Here is a 17,037-nt window from a genome sequence, read left to right as displayed (position 1 = left end):
CAGAATAATTTGAATAGCGCTGAAAATTACTTCTCAAAATGAGCAGTTTTTCTATATATTTTCATATAAAGTAAAGGAAAAAGGTTATTAAACGCTAATTTTAACATATATATGATAGCTTATGTAATAATTTAAAACAGTACCAAAAATTATGACGTTAGGACGTAAACCTTTTTTGTGTGTGTGAATTTTTCCTTCTAAAGTTAGGCTTAGCGGACGCAAAACGCTGTCCCAAAGGAACATCTTAAAGGTGCACCGTCTCGAAAGGGTTGATCCGATTCAGTTGTTTGTGTGATACAGGCGCAGTTTTGTACCGCTGTTTTTGCAACTATGGAAGACCCGAAGAACAAACTTGTTATTTTGGTGGAAAGAAGGCGTGAAAACTTCAGAAATTATTCATCATCTATGAGAAATATTCTCTTCCCACATTTGGAAAAAAACTTTACGGGGGTGTTCGCTTTGAGAGTTTAACCATGCCATAAGGAGAGAGGAGACACCGAAAAAATTCTTTGAAGACAGATTAAATTTTTTTGTTTTTCTTTGAGATAAATGTATTCAATTAAATGGGGATTATGTTGCATTGTAATATATAATTGCAAGTTGGCAAAAATTCCTAGAACTTCGAAAACATCTTACGTATGTGATGAGAATCACCCAACTAAAAGAGTTAATGTATAAAAGGCAATTTTTCAACATAACAGTTCAAGATTTTTAATGTGTTACCTACAATGCTAGGAATTTTAATTAGATATGAAGTCTAAAAGCGTACTTTTCTTTAAATGACCAATGTCTGACAAGTTTTAACCTTATAAATGAAGTATGTCTTTTATTATAGTTCAAACTGTAATCAAGCAAGTGGAGTCCATTTTTATAACTGCAACACAGATGTTCGTGAAATATTCCGAGTTAGAAAATAAGCTTAAAGAAAGATTCCAACTTAAATCTGCGCTATTTCTGACCAAGTAACTATTAAATAAATGGATATTAAATGCTGAAACTAATCAGGAAAATTTCATTTAGAATTTCGGCTAGTTCTGTGAAGTCAATGTGAATTCTTTGTTTGGGGAAAAAGCATGAACAGGTAGAAAAATTTAATTGCATACTTTAAATTCTGATAGGAAACGGATTGGTTTAGAAGAGAGGGCAGTTTGGCAGTTCATAATTCCGTGAATACAGATGAATTGTTTGATGTGAAGTCAAACAAAGTTTTGTAACAAAAAGAAGAATGGGACTCTAAAATCTTAAACCTTGGAAAAAAAAAAAAAAATGGCTGAACTTATTTGAGATATTTAAGAATGTTGACAACAACTTTAAAAGCATTTTCATGCTAGTAAAATTTGCTGCATGTTTACCGGGTGCATTAGCTCCAGTAGTAAGAATATTATCGACTGTGAAATATAATATAACTTAACATGTTCTAGACTTTCTAATTATTGAAAATATTTTTTTTTTTTTAAGTATACTGGCTATGGACATCTGTAGAAAATATTTTAGGAGTAGGGTAAATATTGGAGATAAATAATAATAGCACTACATTTTTTTAATTTGGGTAGATTCATAAGTATATATTGTGGAATAAAGTATTGTATTAAGTACAAAAACACATAACTATACTGTAGACTATAATATTGCATTAGCACAAAAACAGGTAAGTATATTATAGAATACAGCATTGCATTTGTACAAAAACACGTAAGATTATTTTAGAATACAATATTGCGTTAGTACAAAAACACGTAAAATCTCTCTCTTTCTCTGTATATATATATATACAGGATGCTCCGAAATAACAGTGAAAGGTTTTGTTACTAGAATTGTTATATTTTCGCAGAGATGTGGTGATTCATTTGCGTGAGAAGTTCATGTATTGGCTCAGCACAGTTCGCAGTCTTCATGAAAGTGGCTGTGAGATGCTACACCACGCTCTGCAAGCATAGAAGAGGGTTCCACTGTAATTCTTGTTACATGAATTCAATATGGCCAGTAACGTCGGCCGATCTATGTACATCTGTGATTTCAAATAAAATTGCAGCTATTCTGGCAACAAAATTTTTCGTTATTAAAGAAAAGTCTTCTGAGCATTAATGTGAAAAAGTGCATTGTCTGTACTTTCCAAATTGTTGAATTTTTACATTTTCTGTTACTTTCGGATCACCCTGTTAAGTCCTGTACATGCATCAATACAAAAAGAAACTTTTGACTTCCATTTCGGGGGGGGGCAAGTGCCTCCCGTCTTTCTTTTCCGAAAACGGCCCTGGATTTTACGCTATCAGGTGGCTGCATTGAGGCAAGGCCACCAGTGGCTGATTGATAAAAGCCCCAAAACACTGGTCGCTTTTTCCCGAATTCAGCTTTTCGTCTCAGTGACTAAATAGGATGGTTGTTTAGGTATTTCGTGGATTTGTCCGTCTTTAGCTTGAATGTACGTCAGATTTTCGTAGATGCTCCACTGTGAGGCGTCCTTCTATAACAGATTATACATGCCGCCGGCATGAAGTTATGGAAGTATTCCTGAGAAAGTTGGTGTTCTAAGTGTCGATAAGTCTAGACAGCCATTTTGCAGGAATGACACTGAAACGTTATTTATTAAGTGAACTGCTGTAATATGCCATTTACTCGGTCGAAGCACGTAGGTGCTGGCACTGTGCGACGGCTGACCATGAGTTTTGGCATTCATAAACTTCATGGAATCAGCTTTAACCAATGGACGTTTGTTCCGCATATTCCGGGAAAGCGGCTGCAATTTAAGATCTTTTAATGAAATAGATATTCATGTGGAGAAGATCTACAATCTTGTTCTTAAAAAAATCTGATGTGTACACCACATGACTTCCTTGTACGGAATATTAAATTATATACATTTTATCTTGCATTTCATTTAAAATTATTGGATTGAATTAAATCTACTTCGTCGATAGCGCATAAACCACAAAAGAATAAATGCACTCTTTAAAATCCACTATATTTGTTTATCATCGTGACACTCTGGCTCTACGCTAACTTTCCTTAACAGCGTTGCATTTCATTCATTTTATAACTCAGAATACACAAAATTTATATCTGAAGAATTATCTAATCGTTGCCACACGTTCTATTCAAATATTATAATAAATTTAAAACTGTGTATAAAAGAAATTAAACAAACAAACAAAAAACGTTTTTCAGAAATGATTCAATGTTTCTCATTCAATTAATTCAGTCCTCACTTCTCTACAAGGCTAAAATACATAAAAACTCAAAATATCTGTATTAAAAATTACGAAGTAAATCTTAAACACTTATTTCCTCGAATAAATTCCAGAATGGATTAAGCATGATTTAATTCGCAATAATAAAAGAAGGCGTTATCTTTGTTGTTGCCAAGCTTAGTTTCTCTAGATTGGCGATAAATCACTATTCTGCCAAGTTTCAAATGTAAACAAACATGGCCGCCATGGCAAAAATAATTAGGCTTAGCCCGCATTTAAACAACTTTTAAATTGTTGATAATTCTACAAATATTGCATACAGATTTATTACAGATATACTTATTTTTAGAATGAAGGCAAAAGAATATATATATATATTAGAATTAATTTATCATTTGAAAGATAGATATTTCATATATATATTATATATATCGTCCTTGTCGAGCATGCGTTTGGGGGGGCATCTCAGTTACATGTTAATTTTATGTTAAAAAATATTCCTGATTCAATACCCGATCAAACCTCAAATTTTTTCTCGGGTGAAATATTGTACCATATTGAAACTGACAATCTAGTTAATACTTTTACAAAATCCATTGAAATCCTCTGTGTAATTTATTTATTATGATGTTTCTGATCTAGAACTATCGTAGTGCTAATCCATGAACAATACAAATGATACTTCTTAAATGTTTTAAATTTGGAAAAAAAATCTCTCGTCCAATAAATCTATGTGTATGCTTCTGTTTAAATGCACGTAAGATTGTATCTATAAAGATGAAAAACTTCGCTTGGAGTCCGAATTATTTTTTGTAAGAAACAAATTCCGTGGTGATTATGATCTTTATTCGTCAGGGCCCACCAGCGGCCGAGCGGTAAAGTCGCTGAACACTGGTAGTTCGGTCCGAGGTTCGAATCCCGTGAACGGGCTGGCTGCATGGGTGTTTTCGTGGTTTTCCCCATGTGTAACGTGTATACGAGCCAGTTTCCCTTAGAAAGTCCTCCACGAAGGCATCCCTCCCCTTAGGCAGATAGCCCTAGTGTGCTTTGCCATAATTAAATACACCACACCACACCATTATTCGTCAGGTGTCTTCATTTAAGCAAGACAAAAAACTATCTATTAATAACAAACACAAAATTTTATTTAAAGAAATTAAGCGAACCATAAAAATACATATAATCTTCATTTTCCTTTTGTCTGCAGGCAATCGAATATTAGCTTTTGCATAAAGCTTGCCTGAGGGCAGTAAAACAACATTTTCTCTGAAAAACTCTCAAATTCTGTACGGTTTCCTCTTAATCAAAGATAAATCTTTATATCTTTTTCTCTTTAATCGTTGAATAATTGTGCATAGCTCCTTCTTTTTTCATTAATTCGCTGCAGGCATTGTACTGTACTACGACAAAGCTATAGGAAATTTCATAAAATTATAAATGAATTAAAAAATTAATGCAGTCATCAATGTATTTAAAAAATTTTTTGGGTGCAGATTCGTTTACATAATGATTAGTGTTATTTTGCCGCGGATTCTTGATGCGTGAGGCGATTTTCTCAGTAGTGTAATTTAATGCATATAGCACAAGCTGTTTATTTTATAGACTCCATATTTTGCAGTGATACTCAGGGATTTACTGTATTCTGGAACTTTTGCAACTTTTGCAACTTTGAAAAAGATATAAACAACACAATATCAGAAGCATGTTTTTTCTCTGCATAGCGCATTGTTTTTCGATCCAAAATATTGCTCCTAGTGACGGGGTTTATAATTAGGCTCCATACGAAAATGTTCTCTTGGCACGGTGACTCTAGATATAGTCTGATATAATAAAAAATTATGATAACTAATTATATTTAGTGTTGGTTAACCCTGTTTGGCCATGAAAGATTTTCACTTTCCAGTTTGAAATAACTTTCAGATTACTGCCTTATTAGTGAATTATTTTCTGGAATTTCGCTAACTACTTGAGCTGTATGTGGGCTTGGAGTGGGGGGGAGAAAGAGCTAATCTTCGTAATCCTGTTGCAGTCATGGACCTTATAAGAAATACCCCAACCCAAATGTGTTTTCTCCCTTGCCCTGGCGCATTCCCGGCTCATATAAGGTCCATGATTGCAGTACCAAATGCCTCTCCAAGTGTTTTACAACGTGATTACTGTTAGTTGATTGCATTAGCGTCCATTGCGTTATTTGTCGCGTGAAGACCAGAGAGCGTGTTTTGATTATTATTTATTTTACTAAGCCACCAAACAGTTTTTGTATGATGAAAAGTCTGTGTGAGCTAAAAGTTTTCATCTAATAAGCCTGTTTTAACCGCGCAATATTACTTAATTACATATTACCGTAATATAGCTTTTAAAAGGTTTATCTACAATGCTAAAATTTGGTGAAATACAGCAGAACTTTCAGTTAATCGAACTTCAAAAAGTACAAATTTTCGTTAAAAGGAAAGGCCATAGAATTCAAAATTAATGTTAACTTTTCTCGGTAAACCGAAGATTTGTTCCCCCCTTACATTCGGTTTTGGCTTATCGAAGTTCGACAATTAATTACTGGTAAAAGCCTAATTTACTTGAATAACCTATAACCAAGAAAATAAATCTTACTATAACAATTGAATTGTCGATCCTTTTTTTAGTCTCCTTAGAAAGTCCTCCACAAACGCATCCTTGCCCTTAGGAAGATAGCCATCGCGTGCTTTGCCGCAATTAAATAAACCAAACCATTTTCTTATCTCAGTCAATGCAGCTTTCAGGAAGAATTTGCTGGTGACTTTTGCATAGATTATTTCGTACTGTCGCAAGACATTTTGCATTTATTTCGTGCTTTATCACAGTACAGGCTATCAGCAATCATCACAGGCTCCCGTGAGTGCTGTCGTGGTGTAAGTGGTGGCATGTTTAGCGAGCAGTGGATGATCCGTGGTACGAATCTGTCGATTTTTGGTTTTTCATGCTCCGAAAAATAGCGGATATCTTTATAAGGTAGCGACAAATCCTTTTCTCCCATAAGTTTAATTTTAGATAACTAAGCTCCTTCGGATGAAGGGCTTTCAGGCAGAGTACAGTAACTTAGATTTTGAAGTGGAAAGGGAGTATTTCATAAGGAATCATATGGGTTCATTAATGTCCGAATATTAATTGCAATAGTTTGATGACCGTAGAGGAAAGTGAATCTTATAAAAATCAGGGTTTTATTTAGATTAGGAGGAAAATGAATCTTTTAAATATAAAATTCAGGGTTTTATTTAGATCTGGAGGAAAATGAATCTTATAAGTATAAAATTCAGGGTTTTATTTAGATTAAGGGGATGACTAAACGCTTTCGGAAAACATAAAAGGGGTTAATATGGTGTAAAAAAGACCACACACACATCTAAATATAGTGTTGAAGGTTAGATTAGATGGTTTGGTAACAGTTGAAACCTTAAAAGAACAGTTTTTAGTGTTTGCTATTTTCAGGCATTTTGACCTTACATTAACGTTCTGGGTGCTAACATTTTATAAGCTTTTTTCTATCATCTGTTCCTATTGCCTGACAAGTGTCGGAACTCTCCAGAGATGCTATATAAAGCTGTAGAATGCTATATATGCTCTAGAAAATTATTCTTTAAGTTCTGGCATTTATTTTAATGAGTGTCCTGCGAAAAGACTGTCAGAAATGCTGAACAAGAGCGTCAAGCATTTATTTGATCTTCTTGTCTCATAAAGATGGAGACACGCAAGTGTAAACGGCCTCTGAGATTGCTTGCTCTCAGTGCTTTAAAACACTGACACTTTTATTTTACTGGGTTGTGGAAGGATTTGACAGAAGAAAAATATTTTTATATCTGGCCATTAAATGTTATGATCAATTTTGTGTTTAAACCTCTGAGTAGTTATAACTCTCCACGTGGATAGACGGAATTTTTATTAACTCTGAAGTGCCGTATACATTTATCATCGATTTTCATCTCATGTTTAGAAAACTTGCGCAAAACGTTTTTAACGTCGTAAACGTATTGAAAATTCAATTTGCTGTTCACTCATAAGTATAGATACTTGAGAAAAGATTACACGATTCCATAATTTTACTATAATATTTAGTTATATTCTTACGTGCAGAAACCACAGTATTAATTTTTGATGGAAGATATTCAACAAGGTTGAGTTTCAAGGTTGTCCCATGTTATTTCATTAGATTTCAAATTACATCTTAGCTATCCTATTTCTGTGTCCTTAAGTTTGTAGAGTCATTAGGTTATTTTAAAGCAGGAGACGTGAAAAATATGCAATGCCCTCGCTGAGACTTGAACCTGGACGTCTCGAATACGCGCCGAGTGTGCTACCTTTACACCACGAAGGCAGGCTGAAAGGAGGGAGAAAATACCTAATAAGTTATTATTAAAATTTAAGTTTTTCACTTCGATCCACGATGGTTTTAGCTGTATGAATATTAGAATTAACCCTATTTTAAATGAGATATGCTACTTTCTGATATCCTGCAAATATTAAGCGTTAGGAACCCCATGGTCTTTTAAAATTTATCTGCTAACATATTGATTCATCGTTTTATATACCTTTGTTAGTGGGTCTAATTGGTGAGCATTTAAAGTATCCTATACTATTATATAGGATTATCGAGTTCCAGCTATTCAAAACCAATCATCCTGTAAGACTTGTTCCATCCTTTTCTAGAGTTTCATTCTTTCAGAATTAAATTCCTAATCGAAACGGTTAGTGTAAAAATGCTGTGTCTTAAGTTGTAAGAGTGAAGTTCAGCAGTGTGACAAGGAATATCAGAAATGCAAAATGGATGGCAGGAGAGAGACCGGAAGAAAACAAATACATGATAAAAATGAAACTGACGAGTGATTTAATGTTAGACACAAATGATATTTAAGTGTGATGATATCATGTCTTCTGTTCAAGGTAAATACGAAATCATTATATGGGGAAAAAAGAAACTATTATTACGGTTTAACATGTAATTGAATCTTTAAATGGGTGTTTGCTTGTATAGAAACACTGTGAGCTGGTTGGAATGACAGGAAACCTCTTGATTCCATTCGCCGCATTGCTTAATAGCAATACGCGATAAAGCTGCATATGAAAGAATTTCGTTTTCGAAATTTAAAAAAAAAAAAAAAAAAAAAAAAAATCTGAAAGCTTTCAGATTTTACATTACGCCCAAAGGGGCGTTTTTTTTTTTTTTTTTTTAACATTTTGTGTGATACCTTTATTTATTAAATATGAAGTTCTTCGCACTTAAACCATAAAATTCAGTTAAATAGCAAAATCGCAAAATAATTTTAAAATGAGCATATCTTTAGAATTTCCGATGCACAGTTTCGCGCGCTGGATATAAGTTTTTTTCCTCCGGTACAGTTTTTCTATTGCTCGCTTTGAGATCGTTGAGTTCCTTACTCAAAAATTCATAAATGCTATACAAAATATGAAATAGATAATAAAACATTCCAAATTTGGGCTTCCAAATGCCCATATTCGCGGCAGGATTACGTTATTCAAAAATTGATAGCTCTAGGTACCGTTGTTTTATCACAGTGCAAGAAACATGCATACATTTATGCAGATTGTTCATTATTTAATTTCTTTAAATGTAATACAGGGCTGTAATATTTGGTGGCAACAGTTTGAAAAGGGAACCGACATTTAAAGTTTTCAACGCAAAATTCCAAAGCGATATTAATAGCTCTCCTGGGCTAACGGCCTTTGTGCTAAAGAAAAGAAAAGGAAAAAAAAAAAAAAAAACTGGTACAGACGTTTGTCATTAATAATTAAGAACTATAATTTACCAAGTGCGTTTAATTATGTATTTTAAAGCGATAAAGGAACCAAATATCGTTATTATCTGGAGTGGCCCAAGATTTAGATAGCTGGACACAATCGGCCGTCATTAAACGAAATGCCGATTACGAGAATCTATGGGGACTACCAAGTTAGGATAACTGGACAAGTTATCCTAACTTAGTAGTCCCGATAGATTCTGGTAATTTCGATTTAACGTGTAATGTTATTCTAAAATTATCGGCGTCGAATTCTTTGGACTTCATCAAGGCTTCATCAACATGATAAATTACTAAAATATCTATAAAGTCGTTTACGTAAAATGTATATTACTGTATCTTGCATTTGTTTTTTTTTATTTGTTTACTTATTTATTGGATTAATAATCTTTTAATCCTAGAAGTTTTCTCCGGGAAACCTAAAGCATATTTCGGGGGAAAAATAAAAAGGGGGTTGATTCTTTGTGTAAAGATATCTAGGTTACTTAGGGTTTGGATATTTTTTAATTAATTATTAGTTTGTGTTCCTTGGATAATTTCAAAATATAGAATAGTGTTTTCGAGCATGTATCTTCAGATACAAACTCCAAGGTTCCTGTCGACCTAAAAAAAGGGGGGTTAGGGTTGATTTGTTGTATAAATAGGAGCTAGTTTAGTTGTTCTTTAAAATGGTCTCCATGAATGATACTTCGTAGTCAAATAGCTCTCCCTTTTCCTGCAAAATCAGCTAACCAACAAATTTAGGAAAATATTCTATTTATTATAGAATTTTTATAATCCTAAAAACTCATTGAGTAATATATATTTTAAAATTCTTAATAAAATCTGCAAGTGTACTTTTATTGTTTTTATGCGTACATGTGGGATCAGTACTGAAGTCGCTATGGTATGCTCTTTTATTCTTCTGTTAAATGTATAATGGGATGGCTTTACTATTGTTTTCTTTCGAGCTGCTGATATATTCACATAGACTTCGCATCGATTTTCTGTTATGCTCTTATTTTTGTTATTTATTTTTCTCCGCTAAAGCTGATTTTTCCCTCTTTTTATATTTATCAAGCATGTTGCTCATTCTCAATTAGCGAATTCAAATTCTATGACAGATTGAAGAACTCTATTTGTGTTCGGGAATTTCAAGGTCTACTTTTTATAATTTTGTAGACAGTCACCTTCACCTGGAACATGTTTATCTAAAGAATTGGAACCGCTCAGAGAAAATTCATATCTTTTGATTCGAAGATCTCGAAATAGAACATCCTTCCTTCAATCCGTCTGATGCCAACATTAGTATGGGTAGATATTTCTGGAAACCCTTTACAATTTCTCAATGCCAGATTGTTATGTATTATTAAGCGTTTATAGTGAGTTGTATAATTAGTACGAGAATGAAAAGCCAGAATTGTTCTTGAGCTGAAAGCGATGTTTCTCGTTGTACAACGGATTTCTATATCTATGCGTTAGGGCAGAGTCGATGTTAAGCTATAGAAATTTAAAAAATTTGAACAAAGCTGTTTTTTAACGAAAACTGAACAGAATTTTTTTTTTTTGGGGGGAGGAGGGGTATATTTGAAGTTTTTTCGTAAAATGCAAAAATGCTTGTTGAAATGGTTTGATTAAAGCGGAATTAGAAGTGTTTAGAATTTTTTTAATTTTATTTTTATTTATTTATTTACTTTTACCGCTTCACATTAATCCACCAATTTTCGGGCTTTTGGAAGTACAAACTGCAGGATCGCCAGTAAGATTCAAGAAAATGGCTTTTCCGAAAGAAAATCTCATTTATATCACCATTAGATTGTCAATTTTTTTGCTGATACGCTAATATTTATTTTAAAAATGGAATCAAAATCGGAACATATTTTAATTTCCCGAATTTATAATGCAGAAATATGAAAACATGCACTCAAGGCATGCAAACATTCTACAGTTTTATAGCATTAAAACTAAACTATACATTGCCAGGCACGAAGCGAAAAGATATGCATGAGAAGTTGTTCGTGTGAAAGACTTAATGATTCTGAACGAATTGTTGGGTATGGATGATAACTTCATCTACTTGTTAGTTAAAGCTTCTTCAAGTAATGAAAAGGAATATAAAGTGTTTAAACTTTTGTTAGAGATTCGTGTGAAAGACTTAATGATTCTGAACGAATTGTTGGGTATGGATGATAACTTCAGCTACTTGTTAGTTAAAGCTTCTTCAAGTAATGAAAAGGAATATAAAGTGTTTAAACTTTTGTTAGAGATAGGATTTTTTTTTTCTTTTTCTTTTCTTTTCTTTTCTTTTTTTTTTTTTTTTTTGTTTTGTTTGTTTGTTTTTGTTTTGTTTTGTTTGTTAGAGAAGTTATTTAAAGCTGTTGTTCAAGTATATGTTGTTCACACTAACACTGGTAGCAATCGTTAGGACGTGCACATTTTTTTGTATGCGTACCTAGGAATATGTCGCCAATGGTTTACGTGCTGAACAAAAAAAGTTCACCGCCTGATCCGTATTTGGAAGAATTTTATAATTACTGTACTCAATGGTAACTTGAAAATGATGCCATATTGGTGAAAACTCGAATTACAAAAGAAAAGTACGTAAAACCAACAAACAATATTGCAAAAGGAGGGCATTATACAGGGTAATTAGAAATGGTCATAAAAGGAAAACTAGTGGACCAAATGTTAAGACTTTGGTAATCGTGTAAAGGAGGTCATGGGAATTTATTTTCCTCGGGAAAATAAGTTCAAAAACTCACCACCAAGGGGGGAAATAGCGTTGTATGCAATATTGTTAAACGAAATAAATGTCTTTATGTCTAATTTCGTTTAACAATATTGCATACAGCGCCATTCTCCACCTGGTGGTAAGTGTTAATTTTTTTTTTCGGAAAATAAATTTCCATGACCTTCTTTACACGATTACCAAGTTTGATAACATTTGGTACAGTAGTTTTCCTTTTATGACCATTTCAAAGTGGAAATTTAATTATAACCTCTCTGTATATTAAACTTTGTTTTCACAGCTTATTATCAGGGATAAAATTTTTGAGAAATGTAGCTCTCCAAATTGATTTTTTGATAGAACAATGGCATTTAAATTTAGGGTGCTGAAGGAGAATGGAGACGTAGTATAAAGAAGTAAAATAATCTAAAGTATGTAATGCAAGTTTCACTTGAAACGAAATATAAAAATTGCTTAATATCCATTTTTTTAAAACAGAAGAGCAATATGATGCAGATTTTAAACATGACAGTATTTTTTGCTGTCAGTCGTAAGCCTGAAACAGTGTGAAGGAAAAGTTGCATAACGTTATCTATGATCGTGTGATAATAAGAAGCGCAATACGAAGAAGGGGTGAAATAAAGTTAGAAATGTTCTCGCAGAACAGGAATATCAAGAAGATTGTGTGATTAAGTATCTCCTCGCCCTTAATTCCAATTTAAAAAGAGTGAATAAAAAAAGTAGTTAAGGTATTTTCTCCCTCATTTCCGCATGCCTTCATCGTGGAATTGGAAGTATACTCGACGCGTATTCGAGAGGTCCAGGATTCGAGTCTCGGAAAGGGCATTGCGTATTTTTCACGTTTCCTGCATTAAAAAAAAAAAAAAAAAACTTAAATGACTCTACGCAGTCTTTCGGGATTTGTTAATTTGGATTTTTTAGTAAAAAGTATGAAATTTAAACATTCATATAAGCGCTCTTCAAAAAAATTTCTAGTTAGTAAGTCCTTTTGAGGCAAAGGAGAAATTCTATAATGTACTGTCTTTTAAACACCCCATAAAGCAGTGTATTAGTCAGAAGGAATATTGAAAGATTCAGAACAAAATACCATCCAACCGGGATAGTAGTAAGCGACGCTGACTGGGTACGGAAGAGCTCGGTTTCGAATCCCGGAGAAGACATGGATGTTTGGAAATGTATAGTGTCTGTGCGGTATAGAGGCACTCTAAATATGCGGCGAGCGGAAGTCCTCTCGAGAGCTTGCTGGTAGGGGAAGTGGAGTGGGAGACCCTCGGACTTGTCCCCCCCCGGGCTGCTGTCTCTCAAAAGTGGGGGCCGAAACTGAGCTAAAGTCGGGCTGTCATCTGTATGGTGCTCATGGCTCTTGCCAAAGACAGGCGCATTTGACTCCTTGCCACGCTGAATATCGTGGGCTTGTGCTGATCTTTGTCAGACGCGTGAGAAGTCAACAATAAAGTATGTTCCGAACGTTTTTGATGCGATGAGTTTGATTCACTGTTTGTAAAATGAGGCACCATCAAATTGTATCAATAACTGCTTAAAACAAATTACTATTTTTATCAAAAGATGCAGTCGAATTTCAATTGTTCTTTATCGGAGAGAACTGAAAAGAAAATGCTGCAAGAATAAAATGAATTTTTGCAGCCCCAGATTATAGATTCTCAGATGCTATTTCCGGACGAAATCCTGGTGGTGTGTGAAATTGTGGAAAGAATATATAATGCTTTCCGAAATGTTGGCAAAGAAATTTGGAGAGTGAAAGTTTTGAAATAAACGCCGATATATAAGGCTTTTGTTCTGAATTTAATTTATTGCGTCAAGTATACTTTTTTAAATTTCCATATTTATAGTTTTAACGTAAAGCGGGTTTCATTTTTTCTTTATACTGAGATTTTTATATTCAGTTAAAATGTTTTATGCGTTATCGTTTTAATGAATTTCGTCAAGCAATCCTAGATGGTTCGTTAAATTTGGATATTGGATTGTATTTCCAAATGACATATTTCTGATTTAGAACCTGGGCATCTTTCTGAGGATATCGAATATTTTTATATGTGTGTTTGTTATCGTTTGAGACTTAAAAAATATTTAATTGTAAATTACCATGTGAGGGAACTCAGATCCATCGATTCATTCTTAAGACAAAACTTGGGCAGTGTTTCAATTTTTCTTCAACAGTGATTAGACCTATATTTTTGAAGTTGAAATTAGTTATTTTAAGCTACTGGAGACAGTCTTCAACACTGTTTGGATTTACCAGCCAGATCAAACCAGGAAGTTCTAGTAAAAGCGCTGAAGAGAATAGAGATTCAGTATTTTTCGTACTCTCATCAAATGAAAAGCTAAGTAACAAGTGAACATTATTATCACCAGTGAACGGAATAGGATTTGAGGCATAAATCTTGTTAGAAGTAAAGTTTTCTGTCATTTCTAACGATGGGTCGATTATCAAAATTTGATACGATAAGCTTCGTGACTAATATATTTTATAATCAAGTGAATATTTAAATGCTTGATTCAAAGGTGTTAAAGCAGTAAAATGTTCAAATGTGTTCTCGTAACTCACTACTTCTTTGTGCCCTCTAAGACTTCCTAGTGGCGGAGCGTTTTAAGACCACTGAATGCTAGTATTTCGACTTGGTTTCGAATGCAGTGAACGGATTGACTTCATGGACGGTTTTCGTAGTTTTCCCATTATGTAACATTAATATGAATAAATTTTCCTTAGAAAGCCCTCCATAAAGGCATCCCATCCTTAAGCAGATAACTTCCTGTGCTATCTACCTAGAGGAAAATATGTGCTTTGCCGCATCTAAGTAACCTAATCTCTTAATGCCTTCGGACTAGAAATGCTCCTCTAGATCCTTATAGCGCGCCCTCCTGACGAAAATAACACTCAGATTAGGAAGCTATTGCAGAAATCATAGTAATATAAGGTAATATGTGCACCATGTCTGCCTTAACAGACCTTTATTTTCGAAACCGTTCGTCGTTGACCGATATAAAAAATATTTTGAGCAATGCGAAGATTTATATTTTCGTATTTTTAAATTTTAAAAAAATGTTTTGTGTAAAATGCGCTATCTAACTTCTTATACGTTCTCCAGTTCTTATACTTACATATAGGAAAAACAATCTGACATCTGCTAATTAATTTTCCATTGAGTCTATTATTTGAATTTAATGACAATTTGGATTTTTATTTTTAAAACATTTATTATTACGTGCCTAGATGTTTTTCATTAAATTCATGGTTTTGTAGGAATAAGTACGTATTATGCAAAAAGGACACATGAAGGAAACAAAGTAGCAAGCTTATATAACTTATGCGATATTATCTCTTCAGTACGACTGAACATTATCGTACAATGATCTGATACAGTGGAGTTTTATCGTACAAGATATAAGCTATTAAATTATCTTTTTCGAACGCACAGTATGTAGTCATTGAATTTGAGACAGTGTCGTTGTATAAGATATTTTCTCCCTCCTTCCAGCATGCCTTCGTGGTGTAAAGGTTAGCACACTCGACGCGTATTCGAGAGGTCCAGGTTCGAATTCCGGCGAGGGTATTGCTTATTTTTCACGTCTCCGGCTTTAAAAAAACCTAATGTCTCTACAGTGCCGCCCGAGCTAAAAAAATCGATGATGATGCTTCACCACAAGGACTTGGCGATTGACCCTAACCCCAGTCTCCTTTGAAAAGGGGAGTAAATATATAAGATCTATGTATCAAAAGATATTGTGGCAATTCTAATAGATGGACAAAAGATCTTAAGTTTTGATTACTTGCTATTTTTCACCTTTGCTTTTGAATATCATTTACAAATCTTAACAACTTTGAAAATGAGATCTGATAACTATTCAATATTTTCTTCCTCCTTTCTGCACGCCTTCGTGGTGTAACGGTAGCACACTCGGCGCCTATTCGAGAGGTCCAGGTTCGAGTCCCGGCGAAGGCATTCCACATTTTTCACATCTTCTGCTTCAAAATAACCTAATCTCTCTACAACTGTAACGCGTAATATGTGCAAAACTCTATTTTTCTGTGCTGCTCTCGATTTATTCAAAAATAGCGCATTTTCATTTCTAAAAAATAAATTCCTTTTGATTTACTTATTATTTTACTGCCAGCCACGATAATTTTGGAATCTCTTGTAATGTTCTTTTCTCCATATGAGCCAGTTATATTTTCTTTTGGAGGGGGAAAAAAAAAAAAAAAAAAAAAAAAACTTTATTTAACGCGTCTAATTCTATTGTGAAAAATTTATAACTTCGCTGTTCGCAAATATTTCGTGAACTGCAGTCGGTGGGAAAAGTTTTCAAGAATCACATCTCATTTCGTTATTGACAATTTTACTTAATATTTTCTCTGTAATTCCTTTTGTGTATATTTATTTATGTGAAATATGTGCTACATTAGAGCGTACAAAAACTGCCTTAATTTCTATTTAGCTATAATATGCCATATTCATAAAACATTTTGTTACTCTCTGTCGTGGGAATTGAATTTACGTACTGTTTTCGACTAATCGTGTATTTTTTTTTTAATCAGATATATTAATATACTTTTCCGTGGTGGCTAAATATAGTTCGTTTATACAGACAAAACAATATCTGAATAGAAAAGAGAGTTCTTGTACTAAAATAAAATCATTGGAAAATTCATTAGCCGGTTCTAACTTCGAAATTTTGCTTTAGCGCAAATTTAAAATTTCAGAGTGTAACATCGTTGAGCCATAAGGTCCAAAATTGGAACCAGCCTGTAATTCAAGCGGCTGCTTGTTTTTGTATTCGTTATAGTGAAGCATAGGAGGGCTATCTGCCTAAGAGAAACTGGTGACTTTGTAAAGGACTGCTTAGGATATAGACTGTTATTCACGATGCTTGTTTTACGTGACACGGCCTTGCGTTACAGGGTACTCTTAAAGCAAGTTTCAATGTATTCTGTTTCGTGCTTCTGGTTTTTAGCAGGTTTCAGATTTACTGTTTTGTTTTCCAAAATTAAACATAACATTTTATTGTAGAAATGACTGATTGTCTTTTTCTGTTGGGTTTTCCTTGCAAAACGCAATCAGGGTGTTTATTATGACGAACGTAACCTCCCAATGAATTTTAAAAAAAAAAAAAAAGTGCTTTTTTTATGTAATACCATTTTAATAAGCCTAGCTTAATGATATTTTAATAAGCATTTGTTTTATGTGTTTTTATTTCGAATAACTGTTTTTTTATAAGATACCGAGAGAACTTTGTTGTTATTCGAGTGTAATTTCATTTCTTTCCTTTATGTGAAGTCATTTGAGGGATATAAATAATGTCAACTGATATTTATAAA

General features: G+C 33.6%; 1 protein-coding gene and 1 non-coding gene across 2 annotated transcripts in view; both read left to right on the top strand.

Annotated features, from left to right (window-relative positions):
• The window catches only part of Mob2 (MOB kinase activator 2), a 494,181-nt gene that overhangs the window by 114,298 nt on the left and 362,846 nt on the right, over positions 1–17,037 (top strand). The gene's annotated exons all lie outside the window — the stretch shown is intronic.
• On the top strand, positions 15,594–15,664 carry TRNAR-CCU (transfer RNA arginine (anticodon CCU)). Its single transcript has one exon. It is a non-coding gene; the product is annotated as a tRNA-Arg (tRNA).

Source organism: Stegodyphus dumicola, chromosome X2, assembly GCF_044657685.1.
Source record: "Stegodyphus dumicola isolate Sdum_Otavi_A_Nest chromosome X2, ASM4465768v1".
In the NCBI taxonomy this organism is placed as follows: Eukaryota; Metazoa; Arthropoda; class Arachnida; order Araneae; family Eresidae; genus Stegodyphus; species Stegodyphus dumicola.
Note: the sequence above shows the minus strand (reverse complement) of the source record. Positions and strands in the feature narration are given on the sequence as shown.